Source organism: Hippocampus bargibanti, linkage group LG04 (assembly GCF_051943395.1).
Source record: "Hippocampus bargibanti isolate YZ-2025 linkage group LG04, ASM5194339v1, whole genome shotgun sequence".
Taxonomy (NCBI): domain Eukaryota; kingdom Metazoa; phylum Chordata; class Actinopteri; order Syngnathiformes; family Syngnathidae; genus Hippocampus; species Hippocampus bargibanti.
Window position 1 is genome coordinate 1972178 of NC_142737.1, and position 21430 is coordinate 1993607.

At 37.8% G+C, this 21430-nt stretch overlaps 1 long non-coding RNA gene across 2 annotated transcripts in view; it reads right to left on the minus strand.

The window, feature by feature from the left end:
• The window catches only part of LOC148898681 (uncharacterized), a 72834-nt gene extending 62019 nt beyond the window's left edge, over positions 1–10815 (minus strand). For both annotated transcript variants that reach the window (XR_016114621.1, XR_016114620.1), the window contains exon 1: positions 10609–10815. This is a non-coding gene — a long non-coding RNA (uncharacterized LOC148898681). The remainder of the gene's footprint in view (positions 1–10608) is intronic.
• Between the last annotated feature and the right edge of the window lie 10615 nt (positions 10816–21430).

A 21430-nucleotide genomic window follows, 5' to 3' on the forward strand; every position in this document is an offset into this window, starting at 1 on the left:
TACATTATTTATGAATGTATTGATTTATTGATGATTGTATATTTATTTATTTATTTATTCACTGATTTATTTATTTGTTCACTGATTCATTTATTTGTATTTATATATTTCTTTTGTTGTATGAATGTATTGATTTATTTATGATTGTATTTTTTTTCTTTTTTCTTTTTTTGTTTATTCATGATTTATATCTGAATTTATTTAGCTGGTTGTTTATTCATTTATTTATTTATTTATTTATTCATTCATTCATTCGTTTCTTAATATATTAATTATCCATTTTTTATTTGTATATTTATTGATCTATTTTTCTATTTATTTATGTATTTATTTGTTTTATCTGGAACTGTACAGTGCCTCAATTTTTCTTATGGTGATATTAGTGAAAACTAGCTAGCAAGCTAATAATAATAATCATCATCATCATAATAATAATAATAATAATAATACATTTAATTAATAAGCACCTTTCAAAACTCTCAAGGACACTTTACAGTCACAGGACAAGTTTTTCTGTGGGTGAGCAGCGGCAGCCACACGCACCAGCGTTGACTGAACCCGAAAGTAACTCAAATAGATAGAAAGCTAGCTAGCATAATAATAATCTTTTCCAGCAAACGAGGAGACGTGGGGTGTCGGGGATGGTGTTGGTCGGGGGGAGGCCAGTGTTGAAGTCTTCACCTCCGAAGGCGCTATCAAGTCGCACATAAATCCACACAGAAGGCGGCGCGGCTAAGACAACATTTGTCGCTTTGCGGCGTGACGGCTCCAATCAGCGCAGCACATTCAAACAATCACGCCGACTTTGCGCTAACCACCTCCAGAGCTGATTTACGGTCCCGGTAAGGAGATGACTTTCAGCCCTTCGTCAACATTCCACCCGTGCATTGCCCTCCAACCCCCCCCCCCACCCCCCAACTTTTTTAAAACTCATTCACTGCCAGACGCGTGCAAAAATACGTCCACTGCAGTGCCAGGGTTTTTGTCATTGTCACTTAAATTCCAGGACCCGCAGAATATTGACTTTTAGGATGACATAAACATTCAATGCAGCGCTAGCATAGAAAAAAAGAGAAATGCTGCCCTCTTGTAGAAAAGAAAAAAAAAAAAACATTGCCAGAGGTCTGGCCAGCGCTTTATCGGCACCCAAGCATGAACATACAAAACACAAACAAATGGCGCTCTACGTCATATTTTTAATTCCCCAATAAAACGCCCCCCCCCGCTTTCTCCATATTATTCTCCCTCCACGACAGTGCTAAAAGCTAAGCTAACAGCTGGAACCGCTAAGGAATAATAATAATACATTTCATTTATTAACCCCTTTCAAAACTCTCAAGGTCATTTCACAATCATAGGATCCGTTCACTCGACCCGGAAGTTAGTCAAACAGATAGAAACGTAGCTAGCGAGCTAATAGATAGCTAATAGTGAGCCAGATAGATAACTAGCTAGCTAATAGATAGCAAATAGGCAGCTAGCTAATAGATAGCTAATAGCCAGCCAGCTAGATTGCTAGCTAGCTAATAGATAGCAAATAGCCAGCTCGCTCTTTATGCAGATGACTGCGCGCACGCCCACGCTAGCGCACACGCCCGCGTTGCTGAAATTACTCCGTGAGGAGTCTTCATCAATAATGTGTCGGCAATCTGCCTCTCGCTGATGCTCTCTTATTATTAATTACTTTTAGGGCCAAAATCAAACATCTGTCATGCTAGAATATACAAATTAATGATGCAGTTTCTCCCAGTCAACATCCATATAACCTTGGCAACTTGTTCCAAAAACCAGACGCCAAGTACGCGACTCAATGAGATTGCTTGATTTTGATTTTGATTAAAAGGAAAAAAAATATTTCAAAATATTTCATTCAACAAGTTGAGATGAACCACGAGCAGCATTGGTGAATGATGATTGGCAGCTCAAATTTATTTAGGAATAATAATAATAATAATACATTTGATTTCTAAGCGCCTTTCAATACTCTCAAGGTCATTGTACAGTCACAGGATAAGTTTTTCTGTGAGTGAGCAGCGGCAGCCACATGCGCCAACGTGTCGCACACAAACTAGCTAAAGCTAGCAAGCAGCTAGGCTAAAGCTAACCCTAAAAAATAGCTTTAGAAATTAAAGATTGGCCTTTTGACTTTCTGAGAAAAAAAGTTTATCTCCAAAGGCGGTCGCACGCTAACCAGCTAAAGCTAGCAAGCAACTACGCAAAAGCTAAATTAAAAAAAATGCTTTCAAAATCAAATACAGTGATACCTTGGCTTACAAACTTAATTGGTTCCCAGACAGAGTGTGTAAGGCGAAAAGTGTGTATCCCAAAAAATAATTTCCCATAGGAAACCATTAAAATGAGAATAATCCGTTCCCAGGTCCCCATAAAAACATAATTTTCTACTTTCTAATTTTCTAAGATCAAAAAAGTGATTAAAAAAAAGGGCGTCGACTTGGTGATTCAACTTTTCACACGTCAAAGGATGAAATGTCGCACGCTGAGCTTTTTCTTTGCGCATATATCACGACGCAGTGGCAAAATGATGAACGCGTGTATTTGGTGGCAATATGTCAACATGTTCCTTAGCCACCCTGGTGGCGAACAGATGGCTTCTTTTACTTTTTTTTAAGGCGATGGGTGGAGGCTAATGGTGGGTGGGGGGGTTCTATAAGCCACCTGCCGCTCTCATTATTGATGCTCGCAGGAGGCGGCGGCCGATTGGCACGAGCGGTCGCATGTCAACATTTTGACACCATGTTTAAGGGGATCTATTTGAGTTACTTCCGGTGATTATTAGCTAACTCTTAGCTAGCTGGCGTTCTATTTGATTTACTACTGGGTTTAGTGATTATTAGCTGAATCTTAGCGAGCTAGCTTTCTATCTATTAAAGTTACTTCCGGGTAGAGTGATTATTAGCTAACTCTTAGCTAGCTGGCGTTCTATTTGATTTACTACTGGGTTTAGTGATTATTAGCTGAATCTTAGCGAGCTAGCTTTCTATCTATTAAAGTTACTTCCAGGTAGAGAGATTATTAGCTAACTCTTAGCTCTCTAGCTAGTTTTCTATCTATGTGAGTTACTTCCGGGTTGAGTGATTATTAGCTAACTTTGAGCTAGCGAGCTAGGTTTCTATCTATTTGAGTCAGTTCCGGGTTGAGTGATTATTAGCTAACTCTTAGCCAGCTAGCTAGCTTTCTATCTATTTGAGTTACTTCCAGGTTGAGTGATTATTAGCTAACTCTTAGCTAGGTAGCTTTCTATCTGAGTTACTTCTTGGTTTAGTGATTATTAGCTAAATCTTAGCTAGCTAGCTTTCTATCTATTAAAGTTACTTCCAGGTAGAGTGATTATTAGCTAACTCTTAGCTATTTAGCTAGCTAGCTTTCTATCTACAGTAAAGTCTCGTTATATCGATATCGGATATATCGATAGTCCCGGTTATATCGATACTATTTCTATGCACGCACGGAGAAAATTACATGCAAACAGGGTCAGATATATCGATAGTCCCGGTTATATCGATATTTTTTCGGACTCCCTTGAATATCGATATAACGAGACTTTACTGTATTTTAGTTACTTCCTGGTTGAATGATTATTAGCTAACTCTTAGCTAGCTACCTAGTTTTGTATCTATTTGAGTTACTTCGGAGTTGATTGAACGCTGGTGCGTGTGGCTGCCGCTGCTCACCCACAGAAAAACCTATCCTGTTCCTGTAAAGTGACCTTAAGAGTTTTGAAAGGCGCTTATAAATGAAAATGTATTATTATTATTATTATTATCTGCAGATTTAAGATCTCGGCCGAGCGCTCGGACAATGCGCTGTCAGGATTAGCGAAAAGGCTGCCACCGAACTGCAATAACAAAGTGAAATTAGCACAGAAAGCTAATTTCATCGTTTTCATCTGGCCCAAAAAAATTTGTGCGCTGGCGGATCCCAATGGATGTCGGAGAGCTCATCAAAGTAGGCACGCAATCGCTCCTTTTGGCCAAAACTTCATCCTCTCCAGATAAAAAACAGCAAGCTAAAAGAAAAAAGTAGACAGGCTAACGCCATTGCTGCCAAGCGTGAGCGCGCTACCCGCTAGGGAGCCCCGTCGGCCCCCGTCACACATTTAATAGGCGTCATAATTTATCCCGTACGCCCCGAAAAGTCTTCCTTAATTAACTGTGCTCCTTAATGAATTTTTTAATTTGATCCCTGTAAGTACTTTGCCATGCTAATTGCAATAATCCACACATTACTTAGCCGCCATTGCCCTTGGCGCCACGCCGTTAGCGTGAAAAGATCCTCGCCGTCCGTCCTTTCTTCGGTCCGTCTTATCTCCTCAACATGGCCGCCTCCGCCGCAATCATCAAGCGAGCTATTTAGCGTGACGGATGCTAAGGAGCCATTAGCGTCGCTATCGCTAGCCAGCAGCCTCGCAGCGTTAGCGCAATTGATCTCCTTGTAATAATAAGAGCGGGCTGACCACATGATTCATCATGAGCAATTAGCCTAGCGTCGGACGACTTGTCCTTTGCGTGACTTCGGGCTAGCTAGCTTGCGCAGGAGAAGCCGGACGTTAGCTATCTATTAGTTATCAAATAGTTAGCTAGCTAACGTTTTACCTATTTCAGGTATTCAACTATCTAGCGCCTTTCAAAACTTTGAACATCATTTTACAGTCATAGGATACGTTTTTTCGTGGGTGAGCAGCGGCAGCCACACGGGCCAGAGTTCACTCAACCCGCAAGTAACTCAAACAGACAAAAAGCTAGCTAGCTACACAGGTAATAGATAGCTAATATTAATAATACATTTTATTTATAAGCGCCTTTCAAACTCTCAAGGTCACTTTACAGTCACAGGATGAGTAATAGATAGCTATCGAGATAGCTAGCTAGCTATACCGCTAATAGCTAGCTAGCTATACATGTAATAGATAGCTAGATAGCCAGCTATCATAGTGTGAATTAGCTAGCTATCTATTAGTTATCTATTAGCAATCTAGCTAACTTTCTACCTATTTGAGTTATTCAACTATCTAGCTAACTATCTATGAGTTATCGATTAGCTAGCTAGCTAACTTTTGATCTATTTGAGTTACTTCTGGGTTGAGTGAACGCTGGCGCATGTGGCTGCCGCTGCTCACCCACAGACAAACATATCCGGTGACTGTAAAGTGACCTTTTGAAAAAAAAAATAATTTTGAAGGCGCTTAAAAATGAAATGTATTATTATTATTATTATTATTATACTGGGAAAAGAGAGTGTAACAAGAATTTTGTTCCCGGTATGTTTAGCAACACCGAAATGCCGTTTTTGTTGGTACTACACACTCACAGAAATAAAATTGAGCTAAAATAAGCTAAAACCGTTTGTAAACACAAGTAGGCCATTCGCACACAAAAGTCATGACATCCCCCAGCCCTTAATGGCGACCATTCGGGTGGTTAATTCGCCAGCATATGAGGAAAGTCGGCATCCCGCCGCCGCCGCAGAGAGAAGAAGAAAAAAATTGAAATATGCATTTTGATATGCGCCGCCGTTAGCCTCGCACGCTAATCCCAGCAAAGATTACGTGAAATGTAGGTTGCCCCTATTGTTGCCGCTAAATCCGCGGCTTATTGTTACACTTTCCATCTTCATTCAGGCTCGAAACTAAGCTAAGCTAGGCTAAATATGCATTAGAGTCCATCTTGTGTCAGGACCAAAGCAGAAGGTGGTGTTTAATGGCAGATTTTTTTTTAATTCTTTTTTTTTTTTCGGGCTGCTTTCCTGTCATAAAGTCGCGGTAGAGGAACATCTGCAAACGCTGGATTGGACAGATGTTTTCACACTTGTTCTCCACCGCCCCCCCCCCAAAAAAAACTTTTTTTTTTAAATCCACATTGTCCACTAGCGCAACATGTAGACAATGGAAGCCATTATTGTCCCTTGGTCTGTCGATTCATGTACATAAAAGCCTTCATTTTCTTTAAAAAAAAATCACCCGCTGCTCTTTGCCAGGATTTTCAATGCTATGTTCTGTTTCATTTTTGGTTATTTTATGTTCAACGATTATGTACACAGTCAAACACGGGTTTTCCTTCCATAATCCGTTCCAGAAAGTGGTTGGAAAACCAATTTAGTCGAAAACTGAAACATATAATAACATATACAGTAAAGTCTCGTTATATCGATATTCAAGGGAGTCCGAAAAAATATCAATATAACCGGGACTATCGATATATCCGATATCGATATAACGAGACTTTACTGTACATATAATATATATATAATATAACTTATAGAAACATAATAACTTATCATCAATGTACTGTATTTGCCGGTGTACATGACACACCCTAAAAGCCTATACTCCGGTGCACCTTATACGCAGGAAAATATGGTATGTATTTATATATTTAAAAAAGATGGTATATACAGTAAAGTCTCGTTATATCGATATTCAAGGGAGTCCGAAAAAATATCGATATAACCGGGACTATCGATATATCCGATATCGATATAACGAGACTTTACTGTATTTATATATACCATATTTCCATATTATATTTTTCATTTTTTGAAGGTGCGCCTTATACCCTGGTGCGCCTTATATATGGAAAAAGTTTGGAAATACACCATTCATTGGGGGTGCGCCTTATACTGCGGTGCACCTTATACACAGGATAATACGATCTATATTTATATATTAGATTTTTCATTCATTGAAGGTGCGCCTTATACTCCGGTACACTTTATATATGGAAAAAGTTTTAAAATACACCATTCATTGGGGGTGCGCCTTATACTCAAGTGCGCCTTATATATGGAAAAAGTTTGAAAATACAGCATTCATTGGGGTGTACCTTATACGCTGGAAAATACTGTATATTTGGCAAACGTTTTTCATTCATTGAAGGTGCGCCTTATACTCCGGTACACCTTATATATGTAAAAAGTTTGAAAATACATCATTCATTGGGGGTGCACCATATACTCTGGTGCACCTTATACACCGGATAATATGATCTATATTTATATATTAGATTTTTCATTCATTGAATGTGCGACTTATACTTCGGTACGCCTTATATATGGAAAGTTTGAAAATACACCATTCATTGGGGGTGCGCCTTATACTCCAGTGCACCTTATATATGGAAAAAAGTTTTAAAATACACCATTCATTGGGGGTGCGCCTTATACACAGGAAAATACGGTATATTTGGCAAACGTTTTTCATTCATTGAAGGTGTGCCTTATACGCCGGTGCGCCTTATATATGGAAAAAGTTGGGAAATATACCATTCATTGGGGGTGCGCCTTATACTCCGGTGCAACTTATCCACTGGAAAATAAGGTATATATTTACATATTATATTTTTCATTTATTGAAGGTGCGCCTTATACTCCAGTGCACCTTATATATATGGCAAAAGTTTTAAAATACACCATTCATTGGGGGTGCACCTCATAGTCCGGTACACCTTATACACCGGAAAATACGGCATATATTTATATATTCTATTTTTATATTAGAGTTTTTATTCACTGAAAGTGCGCCTTGTATATGGCAAAAGTGTTAAAATATACCATTCATTGGGGGTGCGTCTTATACTCCGGTGTACTTTATACACCAGAAAATACGGTTTGAAGTTCGAAATGGAAAGTGCATTTTAGTGACCGGTGTAAAATTGCCGCGATACTAGTTTAAAATCCGCGTGGGGTTGGTGGTTGACTTGCTGGTTTCGATTGTGGGCCGATTGTTTTGTGAACAAAAGCTCTAAATGGAGTCCTGGCTAATCCCCATTTAGTGTCAAGCGAGTGGCCTGTCACAAACGGGGATCAGGGGGGACCCCCACCGACACCCCCCCCCCCCCCCCCTCAACCCCCAACCAGGCTTAACCATGTTGGCAAACTGAGTGACAACGGATTTACCAACGACAGGTTTAAGCGGCTGAGCAATATCTCGCTTTATTAATATCACAATGCCGGAGCGCGTGAATGGTCGCCGAGTAGCGCCCGGTTGTCATTTTCATGCTCGGATGCAGAATTGTTGAGTTTTGAGCCAGAATGTAACGCACATTTACAAGAAACATTCGAGTTACGACCCGGGTTCCGTTCCGACAAAACGGTCGTAAGTCAAACGGTTGGAAGTCGAAATCCATTCAAAATGGCCGACGTGACATTTACACGACAGGATAGTATACGATGACAATCTGTTGTTTTTAAGCAACATTTTCTATTGAATACTATTAGATACCAAACTGCTTACAGTTAAATTATAAATCATAACTTTTTGTGTCATTTTTATCATTTTATATTTAGTATTATCAATTTCTATTACTATATAACTGTACTTGTAATGTATACAAAACTGATTATTGTAGAGTTCATTTATAAATGTTATACATAACTTTTTGTGACGTTTTAATCATTTTATCGTTTTTATTTTAATAATAATAATAATAATAATAATAATAATAATAATAAACAATTTCATTTCTAAACGCCTTTCAAAACTCTCAAGGTCACTACAGTCACAGGGTGAGCAATAGATAGAAAGCCAGCTAGCTAATAGATAGCAGCCAGATAGCTCGGGAGATAGATAATAGATAGCTAGCTAGATAGCTAATATATAGCTAGCTAGCTAATAGATAGACAGCCAGATAGCCAGCTAGCTAGATCAAACCCAGAATAACTCAAATCGATAGAAAGCTAGCCAGCTAGCTAATAGATAGCCAGCCAGATAGATAGCTTGGTAGATAGCTAATATATAGCTAGATAGCTAATATATAGCTAGCTAGCTAATAGATAGACAGCCAGATAGCTAGATCAAACCCAGAATAACTCAAATCGATAGAAAGCTAGGCAGCTAGCTAATAGATAGCCAGCCAGATAGATAGCTTGGTAGATAGCTAATATATAGCTAGCTAGCTAATAGATAGACAGCCAGATAGCCAGATAGCTAGATAGATAGCTAATAGACAGAAAATGGATAGCTATCAAGGTGCCAGCTCGGTAGCTAGCTAGATAGCTAGAAAGCTAGCATATACATGATGTAACCTGATGATGTTACCTGTATTTATAGAGATTTTTAACTCCCTCAACTAGATGAGGTGCATTCAAGGTCAAGGTCAAGGTCATTGAGCCAAATATGCTCTTTGTACGACAAACAGCTTTCCTCTCAATCGTCAACGCAAGCACGCACGCACGCAAGCGCATGAAAACACAAACACGGGATTAAAATCGTCAAGGTAGCCGAGCATCGGTTTGTTCATTTGTGTGATTATTGTTTTTGACTGCGTTCACGCGGATTTAATCAATTCATCATCGCCATGACGATGATGATAATAATCATCATCATCATCATCATCATCATACGCGTGGACCAGATTAGACCCTTTGCATCCAACCCCGGGATTAAGATTAGGATATTTACTTGAAGTACGTATTTATACATATTTACATTTGCACATCAAGGCATGAATACATTTCGATTGATATTTCATAAAAGCAGAAGCTGTAATAAAGCACTTAAGAATATCTAATAGGAGAAATTCATAATAAATCATAACAAATTATTTTTGTGTGTTATAATCACCGTTAATTAAAATGTACATTTCATACCAACGTTAAAAAAAAACAACCATGTTCAAAATGACTTTATGTCAAAAAACAATATAGCGAGAGAGACAGCGAGTTAGCTAAGTAGTTAGATAAATAGCTAGCTAGCGAGATAGATAGCGAGGAAGATAGCGAGCTAGATATCGAGGTAGATAGCGGGGTAGATAGCGAGATCGATAGCGAGATCGATAGCGAGCTAGATAGCGAGCTAGATATCGAGCTAGATAGCGAGATCGATAGATAGATAGCGAGATAGATAGCGAGATAGATAGCGAGAGAGATAGCGAGAGAGATAGCGAGATAGTGAGATCGCAAGGTAGATAGCGAGGAAGATAGCGAGATAGGATAGCTAGAGAGCGAGATAGATAGCGAGATAGATAGCGAGACAGATAGCGAGAGAGATAGCGAGAGAGATAGAGAGATCGCAAGGTAGATAGCGAGGAAGATAGCGAGATAGAAGGATAGCTAGAGAGCGAGATAGATAGCGAGATAGTTAGCGAGACAGATAGCGAGACAAACAGCGAGAGAGATAGCGAGATAATTAGCCAGATAGCAAGATAATTTGCTAGCTAGATAGCAGGACAGATAGTGGTAGAGATAGCGAGATAGCTACCTATCTAGCGAGATAGATAGTGAGCTCGATAGTTAGATAGTGAGATATATACAGCTAGCTAGCTAGCTAAATAGCAAGATGGGCCCTGACCCTCGTTAGTGATGTCATGTCAAAAAAACGCTAATAGGACTGTCGTTTTTTTAATTCTTCTAATTTCTTAGCAAACCACCCGATTACACATTTACTCCGATCTATACGTCAATAAATACTTTTAGACATTTGAGTGAACACGATGATCCTGATGCTAATGTTTATAGCTGCAACTACAAATAAGACTGGCGAATGTTTGCTGTCTTGTAAAATTAAAAACACATTAAAAATTGCCCGTGAAATACAAACAAATCTTGTCAATTCTCATCGCCCACGTTGACGATTCGCAGCACAGCTGCGCTTACCTGTTAACTCCTCCGTTCGTGGTTGTTTTCCAAATGGCGTCGATTGGCAATCCTCGACTTCCACGGAGCACCGCCACGCACCCGCAGCCGCCCCTCCCGCCCCTCCACACAAAACCCTTCCCCACTTTCCAAAGTTCTTGTCCAAACCTGTCGATTATTCTATCAGATAGAACAATCTATCTATTATCTATTAAACAGATCGATAGAATCTATCTGTTGCCATGACACAGGTGCGGCCATTTCTTCTTCGTTGGTTTCGAGGCGACTGCGTTCTTCTTCTTGTCGTTTAATCATGAATGGAGTTTCGCTTGGTTATCCCCTACTTTGAGCCACACTGCCGCGATGAGGCTAAAGCGGGTACTGCTGGCTAATAACTAGTCGTTTGTGAAAATGAATAATGCTAATAATAATACATTTCATTTATAAGCACATTTCAAAACTCTCAAGCACACTTAAAGTTGCAGGATTATCAAACTATTCACCTATCTGTTTATGCACCAATGTATCCATCCACCTATCTATCCATCTATCTAGCTAGCTATCTAGCTATTCATCTAGCTAGCTATCCATGTAGCTGTCGATCTAGCTATCGAATTAGCTATCTATCTAGCTGTCTAGCTATCTATTTAGCTGTCTAGCTATCTATCTAGCTGTCTAGCTAGCTATCCATCTCACTATCTATCTAGCTATCCATGTAGCTGCCGATCTAGCTATCTATCTAGCTATCATCTCGCTATCTATCTATCTCGCTAGCTATCCATCCGTCCCTCTATCTATCTATCTATCTATCTATCTATCTATCTATCTATCTATCTATCTATCTATCTATCTATCTATCTATCTATCTATCTATCTATCTATCTATCTATCTATCTATCTATCTATCTATCTATCTATCGATGTAACAAGCTAGCTATGCTCTTTTTTTAGCTTGAATGATAAAGAATGTGAATCAAAGATATTAATTATGACAATAAAAAAATAATTGAATCCAAACCAGCCCTTGTTGGCGTTTTATAATCTACAGTCTGAATATCAGCAACTGCTGTCCACTGTCCGTGGTCAATTATTCATCAGTGACAGGCGCGGAGGGCCAGCCGGAGGTCCGGGCCCCAGCGGAGGTTCAGGCGATGTCGCGGCGCCATACTTTTGAGCTGTGGCGTTAGCGTGTTAGCGGGCCACCTTTAATGTTCCCCCGCTAAGTGCGAGCGCTACTTGCCATTAAACCCAACGTGAATGAGCGAGCGAGCGAGCGTATCCCACAGGAAGTGGCTTTCGACGGCGCCGCCTGTCTGACAAATTCGTCACTTCAAAGAGACGCCGGGCTAACCACAACCTAGCATCAATGCTAAATGCGGTTTGTTTTTCGATTGAATGGTGTATTTTAGAACTGTTTCCAGATAATAGGCGCACTGGGCTATAAGGTGCACCTTCAATTAATTAAAAAGAAGTTTTAGAAACATAATAAATCAATAGATAAAGGTTTGCCATATATAAGTGCATGGGAGTATAAGGCGCACCCCCAATGAATGGTGTATTTTCAAACTTTTTCCACATATAAGGCGCACCGGAGAATAAGGTGCACTTTCAATTAAAAAAAAAGTTGTCCAAATATAATATAGAAATAGATACAAGTTTGCCATATATAAGTGCATGGGAGTACAGCGTATTATTATTATTATTATTATTATTATTATTATTATTATTATTATTATTATTATTATTATTTTGGGAAATGTTTACGTTTTCCACTAAATTGGATTTCCAACTGCTTTCTCGAACATATTATGGTATTTATTATTATTATTATTATTATTATTATTATTATTATTATTATTATTTTGGGAAATGTTTCACTTTTCCACTAAATTGGATTTCCAACTGCTTTCTGGAACGTATTATGGTTTTTATTATTATTTTTATTTTTATTATTATTAGAAGTAGTAGTAGTAGTATTAATTATTATTATCATTATTATTATTGTTATTATTATTATATTTTTGGGAAATGTTTCCATTTTCCATGAAATTGGATTTCCAACTGCTTTCTGGAACAGATTATGGTTGAAATGAAATGTTTTATTATTATTATTATTATTAGTAGTAGTAGTAGTAATTATTATTATTATTATTATCATTATTATTATTATTAAAATTATTATTATTATTATTATATTTTTGGGAAATGTTTCCTTTGTCCACTAAATTGGATTTCCAACTGCTTTCTGGAACAGATTATGGTTGAAATGAAATGTATTATTATTATTATTATTATTATTATTATTATTATTATTATTAGTAGTAGTAGTAGTAGTAGTAGTAGTAGTAGTAGTATTAATTATTATTATTATTATCATTATTATTATTATAATATTTTTTTTTTTTTTTTGGGGGGGGGGATGTTCCAGTTTTCCACTAAATTGGATTTCCAACTGCTTTCTGGAACGGATTATGGTTGAAAAGAGATGTCTGACTGTATAATGGTTGAACAAGAAATAACAAAAATGAAATCGAACATATCGTTGAAAATCCTGGCAAAGAGCGACATTTTTTTTTTTTTTTTTTTCGTGGCCAGAGTATAGCGTGGCGGCGAGGGCGGGCGTGTTAATGGCGGCGGCGGATGGCGGCCAGCTGTTTCCTTCAATGTTTGATGCTCTCAGCTCGGCACAGCTGCTGCGCAAATGAGAGTTTGCCGTCCAGGCCTTGTCGCTTGCTCTCAATGTCAACGGCGCCGCCCCACAGCGGGGCCAGGCGGCCGAAAGACCGCGTCAACGACCGGCGTCGCCGCCACGACGACCGCGATGACGTGAAGAAGACGCACGACAACGTCTCGGCGCATCTTCTTCACGCTGAGAGGAAGTGCTCGTTTTTTTGAAGAGTTGACATGAAAAATGGAGAAGTCAGTGCTCAACTGGTGTTAAACTTCAGCACATGTTCACCATGTTGGGATGCTGTTGCCGTGGAAACGGTGGCGAGCTTCATGCTACATCCTCCCCCTTCCAAAAAAAATTAAAGAATTTCAGAAAAAAAATATGGAAAATGCCCTAAACATTTTTTTTTCAACATTGCTAAGTTTGATGCTAAGTCCAAAGTAAAAAAGTAAAAAAGAAAACGTGGAAAAATCCCACAACCCAAACGTTTTTATCAAAAGTGGCGAGCTTAATGCTATCTATCTATCTATCTATCTATCTATCTATCTATCTATCTATCTATCTATCTATCTATCTATCTATCTATCTATCTATCTATCCATCCATCCATCCATCCATCCATCCATCCATCCATCCATCTATCTATCTATCTATCTATCTATCTATCTATCTATCTATCTATCTATCTATCTATCTATCTATCTATCTATCTATCTATCGATTAGCTAGCTAGCTCTCTATCTATCTATCTATCTATCTATCTATCTATCTATCTATCTATCTATCTATCTATCTATCTATCTATCTATCTATCTATCTATCTATCTATATATATATAAAATAATATTGGATTATTCTCGGATAGATAGATAGATAGATAGATAGATAGATAGATAGATAGATAGATAGATAGATAGATAGATAGATAGATAGATAGATAGATAGATAGATAGATAGATAGATAGATAGATAGATATACACACACACATTTTAAACAATTTATTTGACTAAAACAATCTTTTTATTTTTTTTGAATTTATTTTATTATTTTATTTTGTTATTGTATTTTCTTATTGTATTGTGTTTTTTTATTGTATTTCATTTTATTTTGGGAATTTAGCCAGCAATGGTAAAAGCATATAGCAAGTATAGCTATATAGCCTGCCAACATATAGCTAGCTAGATAGCCAGCTAATAGATAGCTCGATATACTTTGAAAACCAATTTATGGAGGATTAGAATTTTTAATCTCCACATTGTTATTTTTAAACTATTATTTAAAGGACAACCGACGTCCAAATTGCGTCCATAATTTGTAAAATGTCTTCAAATGACTTCTACTGAGCGTATTTTACAAAGATTCCCCCGCATAGAGCTATATTTTACATTTTAAGACTCGCACTGAATATTTAGGAAGTCTTGTTTTTGAGTTGGTGACGAGTCCGTACGTGACGTCACTGAAGGAACGCCCCTGACCAAAAAAAAGGACACATTGTAGCAGTCCTTCCATCATGTCAATGCATTTGGCTGTACTTGGCTGGTCTGAAAACTTCATGTAGCACCAAAAAAAGAGGCAGAAGAGGGTGACAAAGCTCCATGGAAGGAATTTATCAGCCTGTGGAAAGGGGCTGATTAAGTCCTCACAGGGAGCTTGGTCGCCATTTTCTGCCTCTTTTCTGGGACGCTACATTGCAGTCCAGATGCCTCAAAATGACACGGAAGGACTTCTTTAATCGATTGCAAACATGTATGCTTTCCTCTTCAGAACTATTTGAATCATATTCATAACTGGATGAGTAACAAAAAAAGCATATTCTCCGAATCTGAAGCTATTGTTTTGATTCGCGAGAAAGGACACCACGAACATGGAGGCGGGACCTTCTGAAATTGGCCACTTCCGGTTTCAAATTGAAGTAGTTTTTCGACATTTTTTGCATTTGACTAAAAATATCATACCGCGTGTTTTGGCTATTTTAGATGCTATAAAACGTTTTTATGATGTCAGTTAGGAAACAAAAAAGTGACGTCGGTTGTCCTTTAATAATTCATGTATTTATTTATTTTTTGCTTTGACCTTGTTTAGCTTGTGCGAGGAGAAGTGGTGATTTGTCAGGTCAAGAAATATTTGAGGTATGATGATGAATGGTGAAGCCAACCTAATCATATTCCGGGAATCGTGTGCTGAATCTGCATATTAGCAAAATGAATGAGGTACCTTTTTTTTTTTTTTCTTCTTTCAATTTTTTTTTGATTGACAGACACTTGTCTCCCCGAGGCGCACTGAGAAGAAGAAAAAAAAGAAGTGTGCATACATATTTGGAACAATTTCTTTTAATGGCGACTTTGTTTTAGCCCTAAGCGACTTTGCGACCAAAGATTTTTGCAAGCAAATGAGGTTGACGTTGTTCTTCTCAAAGCATTTTCTTGTTGACTGGGGGCCATTATTAACGTCGCACACTTGAAATGGTGCCTGCGCATTTGGCAAATACGTGACAGAAGAGACCTTGGTGAGATTTTTGACATTTAATAATTCGCAGAGGCTGTCACTAACTATCATGTAGTAATCATGTAGAAAATAGTTCATACGTATTTATGTTTGTATTAATTTATGTATTTATGCATTTATGTTTGTATTTATTTTATGTATTTATGTGTTTATGTATGTATTTATTTATGTATTCAGTTTGTTATTTATTTATTTATTTATTCATTCAGTTTTTTCATTCATTCATTCTTTCATTTATTTATTCTTTCATCCATTCATTCATCCATTTATTTAAATATTTATGTGTGTGTTTATGTATGTATTTATTTATGTATTCAGTTTGTTATTTATTTATTTAGTTTGTTCATTTATTTATTTATTCTTTAATCCATTCACCCATTTATTTAATTATTTATTTATGTGTTTATGTATGAATTTATTTATGTATTCAGTTATTTATTTATTTATTTATTCAGTTAGTTTGTTCATTCATTCATTCATTCATTTATTTATTATTTATTTCTTCTTTCATCCATTCATTCAGCCATTTATTTAATTGTTTATTTGTGTGTTTATGTATGAATTTATTTATGTATTCAGTTATTTATTTATTTAGTTCGTTCATTCATTCATTCATTCATTTATTTATTTATTTATTCTTTCAGTTAGTTTGTTCATTCATTCATTCATTCATTCATTTATTTATTATTTATTTATTTATTCTTTCATCCATTCATTCAGCCATTTATTTAATTGTTTATTTGTGTGTTTATGTATGAATTTATTTATGTATTCAGTTATTTATTTATTTAGTTCGTTCATTCATTTATTTATTTATTTATTTATTTATTTATTTATTTATTCTTTCATCCATTCATTCATCCATTCATTTAATTATTTATTTATGTGTTTATGTATGAATTTATTTATCAGAATCAGAATCATCTTTATTGCCAAGTACAGTAAAGTCTCGTTATATCAATATCGGATATATCGATAGTCCCGGTTATATCGATATTTTTTCGGACTCCCTTGAATATCGATATAACGAGACTTTACTGTATGTAGAACACACAAGGAATTTGTTTCCGGTAGAACACGCTGCACTAGTATCGTCGTCAAAAAAAAAAAAAAAAAACTGCTAAGTGTATTCAGTTATTTATTTATTTATTTATGTAGTTTGTTCATTCATTCATTTATTTATTTATTTATTTATTTATTTATTTTTCATTCATTCATCCATTTATTTATTTATGTGTTTATGTATGTATGTATTTATGTATTCAGTTTGTTATGTATTTATTTATCAGTTTGTTCATTCTTTTATTTATTTATTTATTCTTTCATCCATTCATCCATTTATTTATTTATTTATTCATTCATTCATTTCTTTCTTTCTTTCTTTTTTTCTTTCTTTCTTCGATTTTTATTGTATTTTTTTTCCTGGCATGGTTTCTTCAGATTTTTAGGTGTGTCGCTAGCCTTTTTGGCTATCGATTAAAATGCTAATCTATCAGCAACATCTGCGTAGACCTTCCATATTTTGTTTTTGCCGACTCGCTTTCCGTCGGCCAATGACCAAGAGGGGGGTGTAGGGGGGTAAAAATAGCCTTGTTTGTATTTCACTTCACCCCCCCCCCCCCCCCCGCCACGCCGCCTCTGCCACGCCACCCACGGAGGCGGCAGCGTCCTACGCATTAGCGCCATTTCCAAACATCTGCTGACCGAGTCACAAGCGATCTGCTGCCTCTCGCGCCAGCCTGATGTGACATCATCATCCTCGTCTTCATCAACAACACCTCCGGACACGCTGACCCCCCCCCCCCCCATCGACTTCATTAAAGCTCCACGCCGAGAGCTTCCGGCAAGGTGACTACCACCCCCCCCCCCTCCCGTCCAGACGGGCAGCAGAAGCGCAAACGAGGCCCGCCGGGGAAGTGACCATGTTGTAGCGTTAGCATTAGCTTTAACACCCACTGGGAAACAACCTCACCATGACGGGTGGTCTCCAAATGCATTGCGTAAATGACAACGATGGCTAGCACGAAGGCTAGGTGATTTCTATAAGCTATCTGGCTAGCTATCTAGCTGGGTAGCTAGCTTGGTATATATTTGCTATGTATAAGCTATCCGGCTGGCAATCTGGCTAGCTGTTAGTTATCTGGTAGCTGGCTATCTGGCTAGTTACTGTATCTAACTTGCTACCGAGCTAGCTAGCTATTTGTTATCTATTAGCTGGCTGGCTGCCTAGCTAGCTATATATTTGCTATCTATAAGCTATCTGGCTAGCTAGTTATTAGTTATCTATTAGCTAGCCAGCTACCTTTCTATCTATTTGAGTTATTCTGAGTTGAGTGAACGCTGGCGCGTGTGGCTGCCGCTGCTCACCCACAGAAAAAATTGATCCTGTGACTGTGAAGTGACCTTGAGAGTTCTGAAAGGTGCTAGCCAGCCAGTAGATAGCCAACAGATAGCTAGCTAGATAGCTAGCCAACAGATAGCAAGCTATATAGCCAGCCAACAGATAGCCAGTGAGACAGCCAGCCACATAGATAGCTATATAGCTATGCCTGGCTAGCTATTAACTATCTTTTGGCTAGCTAGCTAGCTTTCTATCTATTTGAGTTACTTTGGGGTTGAGTGAACACTTTTTTTATTAGGATGATTAAAAATATTATTTCAGAATAAAATGTTTTTTTTTAGATTTCAAAGAGAATCAAAAATGATGCGTTTGCTGGCTGCAGTAAATAATAGCTTCTTGGGAAAAGTGCAGAAATGAAATAATGTTATTATTTCAAAATTAATTCACTTGAGATATGATAAACTTAACGGGCTTGTTTAACTCATTCACCGCCAGAATGTGTCCAATGTCTATAGCGGTTGAGTCTTAGGAAGGTGCCCCCCCCCCCCCCCCCCGCCTTCCGCCAAATTTGGTTTTTTCCCCGCCGGCACCTGTGCAAACGAGGGCAACCCGGCAAGCCAGACGGCCGCGGCGGGCGAGAGGAAGCGGAACGCCGTGCTGTCAAAACACAACCTTGTGGCACCGGCTCAGCGGCGGATTTAGCGGCTAGCTGTTAGCCTCGTGCGCCGCGTGGCTTCCAGGCGGGTAAACAGTAACACGCTCTGACCAAATTCCAACACTTTTACACCAAAAGAGCCGCTTTGGTCGCCAGCTTCAGATGCCAAATGAATTCCAATTCAACTTGAAACCATCACGCTGTCTGACAAAGTCTCATTTGAAACCCTTTGGAACCTGCTGGAGACCTGACCTAAAACCCCATAGCCGAAATCTTTGGAGAACATTCATTGCGAATGAATTTTAAAAACCAAATGCTCGTTTAGAAAACCAATATCTCATTTTCAAGGTAAACACACACGCGCGTACATGTTTTTAGCAAACGACGGGGACGAGGTGTTTGCCTCGCGGGAACCACACACACACACACACACACACACACACACACACACACACACACACACACATTTTTACTACATGCTAGGGATGACTTGTTTGCCTCGTGGGAACCACACACACATGAACACACCTACTTACACGTTTTTACTACATGGTGGGGACAAGGTGTTTGCATCGTGGGAACCACACACACATAAACACACCCAGATACACGTTTTTACTACATGGTGGGGACAAGGTGTTCCCCTCGTGGGAACCACACACACACACATAAACACAACCAGATACACGTTTTTACTACATGGTGGGGACAAGGTGTTTGCATCGTGGGAACCACACACTCACATTTTTACTACATGGTGGGGACAAGGTGGTTCCCTCGTGGGAACCACACACACATTAACACACCCAGATACACGTTTTTACTACATGGTGGGGACAAGGGGTTCCCCTCGTGGGAACCACACACACACACATAAACACAACCAGATACACGTTTTTACTACATGGTGGGGACAAGGTGTTTGCATCGTGGGAACCACACACTCACATTTTTACTACATGGTGGGGACAAGGTGGTTCCCTCGTGGGAACCACACACACATAAACACACCCAGATACACGTTTTTACTACATGGTGGGGACAAGGGGTTTGCCTGGTGGGAACCACACACACATAAACACACCCAGATACACGTTTTTACTACAAGGGGGGGACAAGGTGTTTGCCGCGTGGGAACAAAACACACACACACAAATGCCGACAAAGCGGAAGGTGTGCGACGGCCTGTTTTTTTGGGGAGAAATGCGAGACCTGATTTTTGAGGCAATGAAGACCTTGGAGGGATCATATGTGCACATATGTGTGTGTGTGTGTGCGTGTATATGTGTGTATATGTGTGTAAATGTGTACCACGCCTCCGGTGACTGGACAGAGGGAGAGGTTGCACATTGTCCACTCTGTACAAATATACACACACACACACACACACACACACACACACACACACACACACACACACACACACACACACAGCAGTGTATAATGGCCCTTCCTGTCGGGCCGCATAAATCTGCAAGGGCCCAATTAAAGATCCCCTTTAGCGTGTACACCACCAGCACATGCGTGTAAATATGGACACAAAACAACAACTCACACACACACACACACACACACACACACACACACACACACACACACACACACACACACACACACACACACACACACACAGCTTGCATTTTGTATTTGAAATACATTTTGAATGATTCTATTTTTTTTTTAATGAAAATATTGGGACAAGTTTCACGTCTTTGGTGTTGCTCTTGGCAACGTTTTAAAATAGGAGATAGGAGATGTGTCATGATGTGGATTATTTGACTTTTTTTTTAATCATTTTATAGGCAAAATGGCAAAATGTCCGCCATAGGAGGCGGGGCATGTGGAAGTACGGAGAGGAAGTGGCTTGGGAAATTGAAAAATAGATCTTTGGGAGACGGAACGGGATACATCCGCACCCTAAATTCACAAGTTGATTTTTAAATAAATAAATGAATAAATAAATAAATAAATGAAATGACATATACAATTAAAATTAAACACACAAAAACAAATAAGCAAATAAATACATAAAATTACAAATAAACAAACACACAAACACAAACAAATAACAAAAAAAATATAAAGTAAAAAAATAAAAAAGTAAATGAAAGTTAAAAAAAAAATTACAAATAAAGAAAATAAACACACAAAAAAACAAATACGTAAAGAAATAAAATCACTAATGAAATGAATGTATAAGTAAATAAATATGTCAGTAAATGAATAAATACCTAAATAAATGAAATGACTAATAAATAAAATAACAAATAAAAAAAAAACACAAAAACAAATACAATTACAAATAAATACAATTGCAAATAAAAATATGCAAAAAACAAACAAACAAATAAATAGCCAAACAAATAAATAAATAAATAAATAAATAAATAAATAAATAAATAAATAACACATAAATGGCCAAATAAATAAATACACAAATAAATAAATAAACACATAAAAAGCCAAATAAATAAATAAATAAATAAATAAATAAATAAATAAATAAATAACGTTATCTTTCGGGGCAGGTAAAAAAATGATGTGGTGTGGGGGATTAAAAAATATTATATCAAAATGAGTGTTAAATAGAACTGTGAAAATACCATCTATGGCATTTTAAATGAAATAATCTAAATCTAAAATAATAATAAAAAAAACATGAATTTAAAA